Source organism: Camellia sinensis, chromosome 12 (genome assembly GCF_055761805.1).
Source record: "Camellia sinensis isolate YWXY chromosome 12, ASM5576180v1, whole genome shotgun sequence".
NCBI classification, from domain to species: domain Eukaryota; kingdom Viridiplantae; phylum Streptophyta; class Magnoliopsida; order Ericales; family Theaceae; genus Camellia; species Camellia sinensis.
In genome coordinates, this window is record NC_138972.1 from 131,035,643 (window position 1) to 131,050,475 (window position 14,833).

Below are 14,833 nucleotides of genomic sequence, written 5' to 3' on the forward strand. Positions count from 1 at the left end.
CCCTCTCTCTCTCTCTCTCTCGCCCTCTCTATAATTTATCGTATTCTCCCTCAATCAAAACGGTTTCTCTCTTGTGATTACTGAATCAAAACTGCTCCTAAATTATAATTACCGAATCAAAGCTATGTCTTTGCATATAATTCCTGTATCTCTCTCTTTCTCTATAATTCTATAGATATACACCTCTTCTTCATTTCTTGTATCTCTCTTTCCCGTTCACTCTTTCTCTCTCCATCTTTATAATTCATCGTCTTCTCCCCAAATCAAAACGGCTTCTCAATTGTAATTATCGAATCAAAACTGCTTTTAAATTATAATTTTCGAATCAAAACTATGTCTTTACATTTAATTCATGTATCTCTCTCTCCCCCTCTATCTCTCTCTCTTCCTCTCTATAATTCATCGTCTTCTCCTCAAATCAAAATGGCTTCTCACTTGTAATTACCGAATTAAAACTACTTCTAAATTATAATTACCAAATCAAAACTCTATCTTTACATTTAATTCTTGTATCTCTCTTTGTCTCTCCCTCTCTCTCCCTCTCAATAATTCATCGTCTTCTCCCCAAATCTAAACGGCTTCGCACTTCTAATTACCGAATCAAAACTGCTTCTAAATTATAATTACCGAATCAAAACAATATCTTTACATTTAATTCCTATATCTCTCTCTCTATATAATTCTATATATATACAACTCTTCTTCATTTTTTACATTTAATTCATGTATTTCCCCCCCCTCTCTCTCTCTCTATAATTCTATATATATACACCTCTTCTTCATTTCTTGTATCTCTTTCTCTCTCTTTCTCCCTCTCTATAATCCATCGTCTTCTCCCCAAATCAAAACGGCTTCACACTTGTAATTATCGAATCAAAACTACTTCTAAATTATAATTACCGAATCAAAACTATGTCTTTACAATTGATTCCTGTATCACTCTCTCTCTGTCTCTCTCCGTCTCTCTGTCTGTCTCTCTCCCTTTCTGTAATTCATCGTCTTCTCCCAAAACAAAAACGGCTTCTCACTTGTAATTACTGAATGAAAACTGCTTCTAAATTATAATTACCGAATAAAAACTTCATCTTTACATTTAATTCTTGTATCTCTCTCTCTCTCTCTTTCTTTCTCTCTATAATTCTATATATATACACCTATTCTTCATTTCTTCTATTTCTATCTCCCTCTCTCTCTCTCTCTCTCTCTCTCTCTCTCTTTCTCCCTCTCTATAATTCATCGTCTTCTCCCCAAATCAAAACGGCTTCTCACTTGTAATTATCGAATCGAAACTGCTTTTAAATTATAATTACTGAATCAAAACTATGCCTTTACATTTAATTGTTGTATCTCTCTCTCTCTCTTCCTCCTCTATCTATAATTATATATATAAACATCTTCTTCATTTCTTGTATCTTTCTCTCCCTCTCTCTATCTCTCTTCCTCTGTATAATTCATCATCTTTTCCCCAAATCAAAACGGCTTCTCACTTCTAATTATTGAATTCAAAACTGCTTCTAAATTATAACTACCGAATCAAAACTATGTCTTTACATTTAATTCTGGTATCTCTCTTTCACTCTCTCCCTCCCTCTGTATAATTCTATATATATACACCTCATCTTCATTTCTTGTATCTCTCTCTCCATCTCCCTCTCTCTTTCCCTCTCTATAATTCATCTTCTTCTCCCCAAATCAAAACGGCTTCTCAGTTGTAGTTACCGAATAAAAACTGTTTCTAAATTATAATTACCGAATCAAAACTATGTCTTCACATTTAATTTATGTATCTCTCTCTCTCTCCCTCTCTCTCTTTATAATTCTATATATATACACCTCTTCTTCATTTCTTGTATCTCTCTCTCTCTCTGTCTCCCTCTCTATAATTCATCGTCCTCCCCTCTCTCTCTCTCTCTATCTCTCTCTCACTGTCTCCCTCTCTGTAATTCATCGTCTTCTCTCCAAATCAAAACGGCTTCTCACTTGTAATTACCAAATCAAAACTCTATTTTTACATTTAATTCATGTATCTCTCTGTCTCTCTCCCTCTCCCTCTTTCTCTATAACTCTATATATATACATCTCTTTTTTATTTCATGTATCTCTCTCTCTCTCCCTCTCTCTCTCTTTCCATCCCTATAATTCATCGTCTTCTCCCCAAATCAAAACGGTTTCTCACTTGTAATCACCGAATGAAAACTGCTTCTAAATTGTAATTACCAAATCAAAACTATGTCTTTACATTTAATTCAGGTATCTCTCTCTTTCTCTCTGTATAATTCTATATATATATATATACACATCGTCTTCATTTCTTGTATCTCTCTCTCTCTCTATATAATTCATCGTTTTCTCCTCAAATAAAAACGACATCTCACTTGTAATTACCGAATCAAAACTGTTTCTAAATTATAATTACTGACTCAAAACAATGTCTTTACATTCAATTCCTGTATCTCTTTATCTCTCTCTCCCTCTCTCTCTCTATCTCTCTCTATAATTCAATATACACACACCACTTCTTCATTTCATGTATCTCTCTCTCTCTCTCTCTATCTCCCTCTATAATTCAATATACATACACCTCTTCTTCATTTCATGCATCTCTCTCTCTCCCCCTTCTTTATAATTCACCGTCTTCTCCCCAAATCAAAACGGCTTCTCACTTGTAATAACCGAATTAAAACTGCTTCTAAATTATAATTATCGAGTCAAAACTATGTTTTTACATTTAATTCCTGTATCTCTCTCTCTCTCTCCCTCTCCTTCTCTCTCTCTATAATTCTATACATATACACCTCTTCTTCATTTCTTGTATCTCTCTCTCTCTCTCTCTCTCCCTCTCTATAATTCATCGTCTGCTCCCCAAATCAAAACGGCTTCTCACTTGTAATAACCGAATTAAAACTGCTTCTAAATTATAATTATCGAATCAAAACTATGTTTTTACATTTAATTCCTATATATCTCTCTCTCTCTCCCTCTCCTTCTCTCTCTCTATAATTCTATACATATACACCTCTTTTTTATTTCTTGTATCTCTCTCTCTCTCTCTCCCTCTCTATAATTCATCGTCTGCTCCCCAAATCAAAACGGCTTCTCACTTGTAATAACCGAATCAAAACTGCTTCTAAATTATAATTACCGAATCAAAACTATGTCTTTAATTTAATTCCTATATCTCTCTCTCTTTTTCTCCCTCTCTCTCTCTATAATTCTATATATATACACTTCTTCTTCATTTCTTGTATCTCTCTCTCCCTCTCTCTATCTCTCTCTGTCTCCCTCTCTATAATTCATCGTCTTCTCCCCAAATCAAAACGGCATCTCACTTGTAATTACCGAATCAAAACTATGTCTTTACATTTAATTCCTATATCTTTCTCCCTCTCTCTATCTCTCTATCTCCCTCTATAATTCTATATATATACACCTCTTCTCCATTTCTTGTATCTCCCTCTCCCTCTCTCTCTCCCCTCTCTCTATAATTCATCGTCTTCTCCCCAAATCAAAACGGCTTCTCACTTGTAATAACCGAATCAAAACTGCTTCTAAATTATAATTGTCGAATTAAAACTATGTTTTTACATTTAATTCCTGTATCTCTCTCTATCTTCCTCGCTCTCTCTCTATAATTCTATATATATACACCTCTTCTTCATTTCTTGTATCTCTCTCTCTCTATGTCTCTTCCTCTCTATAATTCATCGTCTTCTCCCTAAATCAAAACGGCTTCTTACTTGTAATTACTGAATCAAAACAGCTTCTAAACTATAATTACCGATTCAAAACTTTGTCTTTATATTTAACTCATGTATCTCTCTCTTTCTCTGTCCCTCCCTCCCTCTATAATTTTATATATATACACCTCTTCTTCACATCTTGTATCTCTCTCTCTCTCGCCCTCTCTATAATTCATCGTATTCTCCCTCAATCAAAACGGTTTCTCTCTTGTAATTACTGAATCAAAACTGCTCCTAAATTATAATTACCGAATCAAAACTATGTCTTTGCATATAATTCCTGTATCTCTCTCTTTCTCTATAATTCTATATATATACACCCCATCTACATTTCTTGTATCTCTCTCTCCCGCTCACTCTTTCTCTCTCTATCTTTATAATTCATCGTCTTCTCCGCAAATCAAAACGGCTTCTCAATTGTAATTACCAAATCAAAACTGCTTCTAAACTATAATTTCCGAATCAAAACTATGTCTTTACATTTAATTCATGTATCTCTCTCTCTCCCTCTATCTCTCTCTCTCTTCCTCTCTATAATTCATTGTCTTTTCCTCAAATCAAAACGGCTTCTCACTTGTAATTACCAAATTAAAACTGCTTCTAAATTATAATTACCAAATCAAAACTCTGTCTTTACATTTAATTCCTGTATCTCTCTTTCTCTCTCTCTCTCTCTCTTTCCCTCTCAATAATTCATTGTCTTCTCCCCAAATCTAAACGGCTTCGCACTTCTAATTACCGAATCAAAACTGCTTCTAAATTATAATTACCGAATCAAAACTAGATCTTTACACTTAATTCCTATATCTCTCACACACTCTCTCTCTATAATTCTATATATATACAACTCTTCTTCATTTCTTGTATCTCTCTCTCCCTCTCTCTCTATCTCTCCCTCTCTATAATTCATCGTCATCTCCCTAAATCAAAACGGCTTCTCACTTGTTATTACCGAATCAAAACTATATCTAATTATAATTACCAACTCAAAACTATGTTTTTACATTTAATTCATGTATCTCTCCCTCCCATCTCTCTCTCTTTATAATTCTATATATATACACATTTTCTTCATTTCTTGTATCTCTTTCTCTCTCTATCTCTCTCTTTCTTCCTCTCTATAATTCATCGTCTTCTCCCCAAATCAAAACGGCTTCACACTTGTAATTACCGAATCAAAACTACTTCTAAATTATAATTACTGAATCAAAACTATGTCTTTACAATTGATTCCTATATCACACTCTCTCTCTCTCTCTCTCTCCGTCTCTCTGTCTGTCTCTCTCCCTTTCTATAATTCACTGTCTTCTCCCAAAACAAAAACGGCTTCTCACTTGTAATTACCGAATGAAAACTGCTTCTAAATTATAATTACCGAATAAAAACTTCATCTTTACATTTAATTCTTGTATCTCTGTCTCTCTCTCTTTCTTTCTCTCTATAATTCTATATATATACACCTCTTCTTCATTTCTATTATATCTATCTCCATCTCTCTCTCTCTCTTTCTCCCTCTCTATAATTCATCGTCTTCTCCCCAAATCAAAACGGTTTCTCACTTGTAATTATCGAATCAAAACTCCTTTTAAATTATAATTACCGAATCAAAACTATGCTTTCACATTTAATTGTTGTATCTCTCTCTCTATTCCTCTCTCTATCTATAATTATATATATAAACCTCTTCTTCATTTCTTGTATCTTTTTCTCCCTCTCTCTCTCTCTCTCTCTCTCTCTCTCTCTCTCTCTTCCTCTGTATAATTCATCATCTTCTCCCCAAATCAAAACGGCTTCTCACTTCTAATTACTAAATTCAAAATTGCTTCTAAATTATAACTACCGAATCAAAACTATGTCTTTACATTTAATTATGGTATCTCTCTTTCTCTCTCTCTCTCTCCCTCTCTATAATTCTATATATATACACCTCATCTTCATTTCTTGTATCTTTTTCTCCATCTCCCTCTCTCTTTCCCTCTCTATAATCCATCTTCTTCTCCCCAAATCAAAACGGCTTCTCAGTTGTAGTTACCGAATAAAAACTGTTTCTAAATTATAATTAGCGAATCAAAACTATGTCTTCACATTTAATTCATGTATCTCTCTATCTCTCCCTCTCTCTCTTTATAATTCTATATATATACACCTCTTCTTCATTTCTTGTATCTCTCTCTCCCTCTCTCTCTCTATTTCCCTCTCTATAATTCATCGTCATCCCCTCTCTCTCTCCCTCTCTATCTCTCTCTCTGTCTCCCTCTCTGTAATTCATCGTCTTCTCTCCAAATCAAGACGGCTTCTCACTTGTAATTACCGAATCAAAACTATATTTTTACATTTAATTCATGTATCTCTCTCTCTCTCCCTCTCCCTCTCCCTCTTTCTCTATAATTCTATATATATATATACATCTCTTTTTCATTACTTGTATCTCTCTCTCTCTCTCTCCCTCTCTCTCTCTTTCCATCCCTATAATTCATCGTCTTCTCCCCAAATCAAAACGGCTTCTCACTTGTAATTATCGAATGAAAACTGCTTCTAAATTGTAATTACCAAATCAAAACTATGTCTTTACATTTAATTCAGGTATCTCTCTCTCTCTCTCCCTCTCTCTCTCTATAATTCTATATATATATATATATATACACATCTTCTTCATTTCTTGTATCTCTCTCTCTCTCTCCCTCTCTCTCTCTATAATTCATCGTTCTCTCCTCAAATAAAAACACATCTCACTTGTAATTACCGAATCAAAACTGTTTCTAAATTATAATTACTGACTCAAAATAATGTCTTTACATTTAATTCCTGTATCTCTCTCCATAATTCTATATATATACACCTCTTTTTCAAGTCTTGTATCTCTCTTTCCATCTCTCTTTCTCTTTCCCTCTCTATAATTCATCGTCTTCTCCCGAAATCAAAATGGCTTCTCACTTATAATTACCGAATCAAAACTGCTTCCGAATCATAATTACCGACTCAAAACTATGTATTTACATTTAATTCATGCATCTCTCTCTCTCCCTCTCTTTCTATAATTCAATATATATACACCTCTTCTTCTTTTCTTGTATCTCTCCCTCTCTCTCTCTTTGTCCCCCTCTCCATAATTCATCGTCTTCTCTCCAAATCAAAACGGCTTCTCACTTGTAATTACCGAATCAAAACTGCTTCTAAATTATAATTACTGAATCAAAACTATGTCTTTACATTTAATTCTTGTATCTCTCTCTCTCTCCCTCACCCTCTCTCTATAATTCTATATATATACACCCCTTCTTCATTTCTTATATCTCTCTCTCCCTCTCTCCCTCTCTATAATTTATCGTTTTCTTCCCAAATCAAAATGGCTTCTCACTTGTAATTACCAAATCAAAACTATGTCTTTAGATTTAATTCCTATCTCTCTCTTTTTCTCCCTCTCTCTCTATAATTCTATGTATACACACCTCTTCTTCATTTCTTGTATCTCTCTCTCCCTCTCCCTCTCCCTCTCCCTCTGTCTACCACTCTATAATTCTTCGTCTTCTGCCCAAATAGAAATGGCTTCTCACTGGTAATTACCAAATCAATATTGCTTCTAAACTATAATTGCTGAATCAAAACTATGTCTTTACATTTAATTCTTGTATCTCCATCACTCTCTCTCTCTCTATAATTCTATATATATACACATCTTTTCATTTCTTGTATCTCTCTCTCCCCTCCCCCCCTCTCTCTCTCCCTCTCTATAATGCATCGTCTTCTCCTAAAACCAAAATAGCTTTTCACTTGTAATTACCGAATCAAAACTGCTTCTAAATTATAATTACCGAATCAAAACTATGTCTTTACATTTAATTCCAATTTCTCTCTCTCTCTCTCTCTCTCTCTCTCTCTCTTTATAATTCTATATATATACACCTCTTCCTGATTTCTTCTCTCTCTCTCTCTCTTTCCCTCTCTATAACTCATCGTCTTCTCCCCAAAGCAAAACAACTTCTCACTTATAATTACCGAATCAAAACTGCTTCTAAATTATAATTACCGAATCAAAACTATGTCTTTACATTTAATTCTTGTATCTCTCTATCTCTTTTCCTCTTTGTCTCTCTCTCTCTCTATAATTCCATATATATACACCTCTTCTTCATTTCTTGTATCTCTCTCTCTCTCTCTCTCTCCCTCTCCCTCTCCCTCTCTCTCTCCCTCTCTATAATTCATCGTCTTCTCCCCAAATCAAAACGGCTTCTCACTTGTAATTACCGAATCAAAACTGCTTCTAACTTATAATTACCGAATCAAAACTATGTCTTTACATTTAATTCTTGTATCTCTCACTCTCTCTCTCTCCCTCTCTCTCTATAATTCTATATATAAACACCTCTTCTGCACTTTTTGTATCTCTCTCTCTATAATTCATCGTCTTCTCTCCAAATCAAAACGGCTTCTCACTTGTAAATACCGAATCAAAACTGCTTCTAAATTATAATTACCGAATCAAAACTTTGTCTTTACATTTAATTCCTATAGCTCTCTTTCTCTCTCTCCCTCTCTCTCTCTATAATTCTATATATATACATCTCTCCTTCATTTCTTGTATCTCTCTCTCTCTCTCTCTCTTTCTCTCTCTCTATAATTCATCGTCTTCTCCCCAAATCAAAACGGCTTCTCACTTGTAATTACCGAATCAAAACTGCTTCTAAATTATAATTATCGAATCAAAACTATGTCTTTACGTTTGATTCTTGTATCTCTCTCTCTCACTCTCTCTCTCTCTATAATTCTATATATATACACCTCTTCTTCATTTCTTGTATCTCTCTCTCTCTATAATTCATTGTCTGCTCCCCAAATCAAAATGGCTTCTCACTTGTAATTATCGAATCAAAATTGCTTCTAAATTATCATTATCGAATCAAAACTATGTCTTTACATTTAATTCCGGTATCTCTCTCTCTCTCTCTCATTCTCTATAATTCATCGTCTTCTCCCCAAATCAAAACGGCTTCTCACTTCTAATTGCCGAATGAAAACTGCTTCTAAATTATAATTACCGAATCAAAACTGACTTTACATTTAATTCCTGTATCTCTCTCTCCTCCTCTCTCTCTCTATAATTCTACATATATACACCTTTTCTTCATTTCTTGTATCTCTCTCTCTCTCTTTTTCCCTCTCTATAATTCATCGTCTTCTCCCAAATCAAAACAACTTCTCACTTGTAATTACCGAATCAAAAATTCATCTAAATTATAATTACCGAATCAAAACTATATCTTTACATTTAATTCCTGTATCTCTCTCTTTCTCCCTCACTCTCTCTCCATAATTCTATATATATACATGTCACGACCCGAACCTGCCCCTATGGGTTAAGGCCATAACCGGCCAGTAATCGCGAGATTACCTACGGCCACAAATCAATTAAAACAAAACTCATCAGAGTAAAGGGGCCAAACGGAAGCAAATTAAAACTTTGTCCGTAGAGCTGTACTTATATGCACACCATAACATTCCAAACATTTATACGTTAATAACTCACATCAAAATGTGCATTAACACAAAACATTGTACATACAAGATCATACAAGATTAGGTCAGTCGAACCCAAGACTTATATACAAAAGTAGTCCAATGCTTTCGCCAACATAACAAAACTATAAACAAAGGACAAAAACGAACATAGTCTCGTGCGTGAGACGTTTGGGTTGACTCCTCAAAACTTCGACTATTTCTCACAATTTCACCGGGGCTTGTTTTGGACGTCCCTTGGCTCACCTACATGTACATGAATGAGCGTGAGCGAATGCCCAGTGAATAATATCAAATGAGGAAGATACATAAGCAATCATTGAAACAGTTACAGCAAACGGCTTTTGGCCCAATCATTTATATCTATCGGCCTTTGGCCCAATCATTTATGTCAGTCGACCTTCGGCCCAGTCATTCATGTCAATCGGCCTTCGGCCCAATTATTCATGTCCCGATCATTCGTATCAATCGGCCTTCGGCCTAATCATTTATATCAATCGGCCTTCGGCCCAATCATTCATATCAATCGGCCGTCGGCCTAATCATTCATATCAGTCGGCCTTCGGCCCAATCATTCATATCAATCGGCCTTCGGCCCAATCATTCATATCAGTCGGCCTCCGGCCCAATCATTCATATCAATCGGTCTTTGGCCCAATCATTCATATCAATCGTTGTCCACCATTCAGAATAATGAACTTACAAAACTTACATATAAGTAAACAATTGGACAACAGTATATTTCAAATATCTTATTAAGATATTACTTACAGTGATCAGCTTGTGAATTTGTCCTGAAGCTTGACCCTACACATTTCATGAACACAAAAAGGGTCACAAACAATTCGATCCGTTCTTAAATTCACATTTTCCTCTTTAGGCTTTATTCTTATCTCTTTAATTCAATTACAATGCTCAATGTATGCCTAAGAGTACTTGGAAGTGAAAGAGAATAGAAAACGGAACTCAGAATACATAAACAAAATTTCAGAAAACAGGGTTCCCGCTCGAGCGTGGACTTCCCCGCTCGAGCAAACCCATGAGGTCTGCAAAAGTACTAGATGCATCAAATTCACGCTCGAGTATGAACTTCCCCGCTCGAGCGAACATTCAACTCTGCAAAAATATTGGGAGCACGAAATTCACGCTCGAGCCGCGATTTCCCCGCTCAAACGGACATCAAAATTCTGGAAATTCTAGAACACATTCTTGAGTTCAATTCAACATTCAAAAGGCTTATAAGCTCAAACTAAGGCACCAAAAACATGTAAATACATCATATAACACATGGATGTAAACAATATGAAGCCAATCTTCCAAAATCATGGTCCAATTCTTCAAATTCACTCACGGCTCATGCTTTCAACCTCATTTAAGCTCCACATTTTTAATAATCAAACATGCATGCTAAATTTGATCTCATTTCCATTTCAATTGATGCAATTGGTGTTTATTTATATGAAATTCAACAAAAACATGCTTGCATGTATGATCCAACCCTCAATCTTTCCTAATTGACATGCTACATGTTAGATTATACAAATTTATGGCAATTCATAACAATTCTATGCATGCATGTGCATATCTCATCAAAATTAACACAACTCATGATCAAACTCAACATCTAGTCTTTAATTCACAAGAACACAACTCAAACTCATGAGCTAAGGATTGATTACTCACCTAGGAGCTTTAATCTTCCAAACTTAAGCTTAATTCTTGAGTTGGTCTTCAAATTATCAAGCTTTGAGGCCAAAACTCCAATTCCCTTCACTCTCTCTCTCTTTTAGCCGACCCTCTCTTTTTTCTTAGAGCAATTCGGCTCAAATGAGCAAGAAAAGGAATTGAGTGTGTGTATAGTGCTCACATAAAAGTCCCTCTTGTGATATTATTATAATATCAAATAATGGAGCACTAAAGCACCAAATTAATCTGTTTATTTTTATCCGAATCAATTTCCAATTAAATTTCACCGTAGGCTCTAAAAATCATGCCAATCACAAAGGCATAACCAATTTCGGTTTCTGTGGCCGATAAGGCCTTCAATTTAAATTCCAAAGCAGATTATCAAACAGATATTCCTACGGTGAACAGATAAAAATTCAAAACCACATATTTTCACATAATGCCACACAAATCCATATTAAACACATAATCATACTCATATTAAGGACCAATTAACCTATTACGGAACAGGGGTATCACAATACACCTCTTCTACGTTTCTTGTATCTCTCTCTCCCTCTGTCTCTCTCTCTCCCTCTATAATTCATCGTCTTCTCCCCAATCAAAACAGCTTCTCACTTGTAATTACCGAATCAAAACCGCTTCTAAATTATAATTATCAAATCAAAACTATGTCTTTACATTTAATTCTGATATCTCTATCTCTCTCTCTATAATTCTATATGTATACACCTCTTCTTCATTTCTTGTATCTCTCTCTCTCTCTCTCTCTCTCTCTTTCTCCCTCTCTATAATTCATCGTCTTTTCCCTAAATCAAAATGGCTTCTCACTTGTAATTACTGAATCAAAACTGCTTCTAAATTATAATTACCAAATCAAAACTATGTCTTTACATTTAATTCTTGTATCTCTCTCTCTCTCTCTCTCTCTCTCTCTCTCTCTCTCTCCCCCCCCCCCCTCTCCGTCTCTATAATTCCTCGTCTTCTCCCCAAATCAAAACGGTTTCTCACTTGTAATTATCGAATCAAAACTGCTTCTAAATTATAATTACCGAATCAAAACTATACCTTTATATTTAATTCATGTATCTCTCTTTCTCTCCCTCTCTCTCTCTCTCTCCCTATCTATAATTTATCGTCCTCTCCCTATCTATAATTTATCGTCCCCTCCCCAAATCAAAACGGTTTCTCATTTGTAATTACCGAATCAAAACTGCCTCTAAATTATAATTACCTAATCAAAACTATGCCTTTACATTTAATTCCTATATCTCTCTTTCTCTCTCTTCCTCTCTTTCTCTCTCTATAATTCTATATATGTACACCTCTTCTTCATTTCTTGTATCTCTCTCTCTCTCTATAATTCATTGTCTTCTCCCCAAATCAAAACGGCTTCTCACTTATAATTATCGAATCAAAACTGCTTCTAAATTATAATTACCAAATCAAAACTATGTCTTTACATTTGATTCCTGTATCTCTCTCTCCCATCTCTCTCTCTATAATTCTATATATATATATATATACACCTCTTCTTCATTTCTTGTATCTTTCTGTCTCTCCCCCTCTCTCTCACTCTCTCTATAATTCATCGTTTTCTCCCCAAATCAAAACAGCTTCTCACTTGTAATTACCGAATCAAAACTACTTCTAAATTATAATTACCAAATAAAAACTATGTCTTTACATTTAATTCATGTATGTCTCTCTCTCTCTCTCTCCCTCTCTCTCTCTCTTCCCCTCTCTCTCTCTATAATTCTATATATATACACCTCTTCTTCATTTCTTGTATCTCTCTCTCCCTTTCTATAATTCATCATCTTCTCCTCAAATCAAATTGGCTTCTCACTTATAATTACCAAATCAAAACTTTTTCTAAATTATAATTACCGAATGAAAATTATGTCTTTACATTTAATTCCTGTATCTCTCTCTCTCCCCCCTCTCTCTCTCTCCCTTTCTCTCTCTCTGTCTCTCTATAATTCTATTTATATATACCTCTTCTTCATTTCTTATATCTCGCTTCCCATCTCTATAATTCATCATCTTCTCCCTAAATCAAAATGGCTTCTCACTTGTAATTATCGAATCAAAACTGCTTATAAATTATAATAATCGTATCGAAACTATGTCTTTACATTTAATTCTTGTATCTCTCTCTCTCTCCTTTTCTCTCTCTATAATTCTATATATATACATCTCTTCTTCATTTCTTCTCTATAATTCATCGTCTTCTCAACCTTTTCTTCTCCCTCCAGAACCTCAATTTACAAGATGTCCACCAGCTTGCCCGTCCCCTCCGCTGAGGAAATTCCCACCAGCGAATGCCGCACCTCGACATCTCCAGAACACCTGATTCCGGCGATGGTAAGCTGCCCTCCGACCCCGAAGAAGTCAAGGCGGACCGTACACTGCAAGCGAAAGCTTCAGTTCTTCGAGATCGTGGGTAGAAAAGAGATGAAGAGAAGACGATGAGAATTCACACACAGATGCTCTCTCTCTCTCTCTCTATATATATATATATATATATCTATATAAGAATAGCTTTGTTGTTGGTGGCTTGCCCTTCAATTTGTTTTGAAATTCTTTACTGTTGCTTTAGACAATTTGATCCTTCATTGGATTTGTTTTCTTCCTTTAGCCACCTTCAGCCTGGTGATATAAGGTTCAATTATCACATTTGAGGGAAGCTACTTTCTTAACCATTCTTCTTTGAGAATATTATAACTCTAATTTTATTATGTTATTGTAATTTTTTTGGTTTTGCATGGTGTTTATAAAATTTTACATTTCAGTGTAGCATAAGCAATTAATCTACAAATATTTGCTAAAATCTATGTCCAAAAAACAAATTTTAAAATGACACATGTGTAACAAACGTTCAATAAAAAAATATTACTAAATTAATATCATAATTGGTAACCATTTCACCTTATATTATTTCAATACCTTTTTTGAGTGGATGAATGAATATTTTGATATAAAAGAGTAATCATCCTAGCCAAAAATAAAACATTAATCATCCAATTTAGAATGAGAGCCAACCAACGACACACATAGAGTGTATTAACATCTCATATGTTCTTAAACTCATTGTCAAATAAAATCACATAATAAAAAGATTTCTACCGAATCACAAAAAATAGAGACCTCATGTCTCCAAACAATTTGATTACATGCCTAACACTTATTTTCTATATTTAAGCAAGCATTGCAAAAAATAAATGAAAAAAAAAAGTGGCACAATAACAATGGAAATTTGAACTTGATGACAAAATAGTGCCGCATTAGATAACATTTACCCAACAATTCCTTCTTTTTTTTTCAAATAAAATGTTAGAAAGGAGTCAAACAACTCTGACATGTCACCAAGATGTTTTACAAAATTGACTCAACTTGAGAGATTGTAGGTTGCAACACACGGTCTCTAATCTTGCCCTTCTTGCGAATGACTCGTGCCTAAAAGTACTTGCATACATATTGATTTCTTCCAAAACCAACTATCCTTCCAATACCATATAAAAAAATCCAGTTATTTAGTAATTCTATATATTTCAATATTTTAATATAAAATTTATAACCATAAAAATTACCACCTAGTGGAATTGTCCATAATGAAAATGAATCCCAAGATCGTGTTTTATATATTTTTTGACTTTGCAATGTGTGCCCTCTAGAAATCAATAGAACTTAAATGTTTTGACATGAACAACATAAATTGATTCATATTTCAAGTTTATTATTTTTTTATTTGAAGCAAATGAGTTGACTGGTTTTGAGTTTATGGTTTTTTTTTTTTCCCCTTCTTTTAAATTGATCACATCCTTTGAATAATATTTTTATGGAATACAGTAAATTATGATATCTAAACCAATTGTCTTCATTGTTTTTTT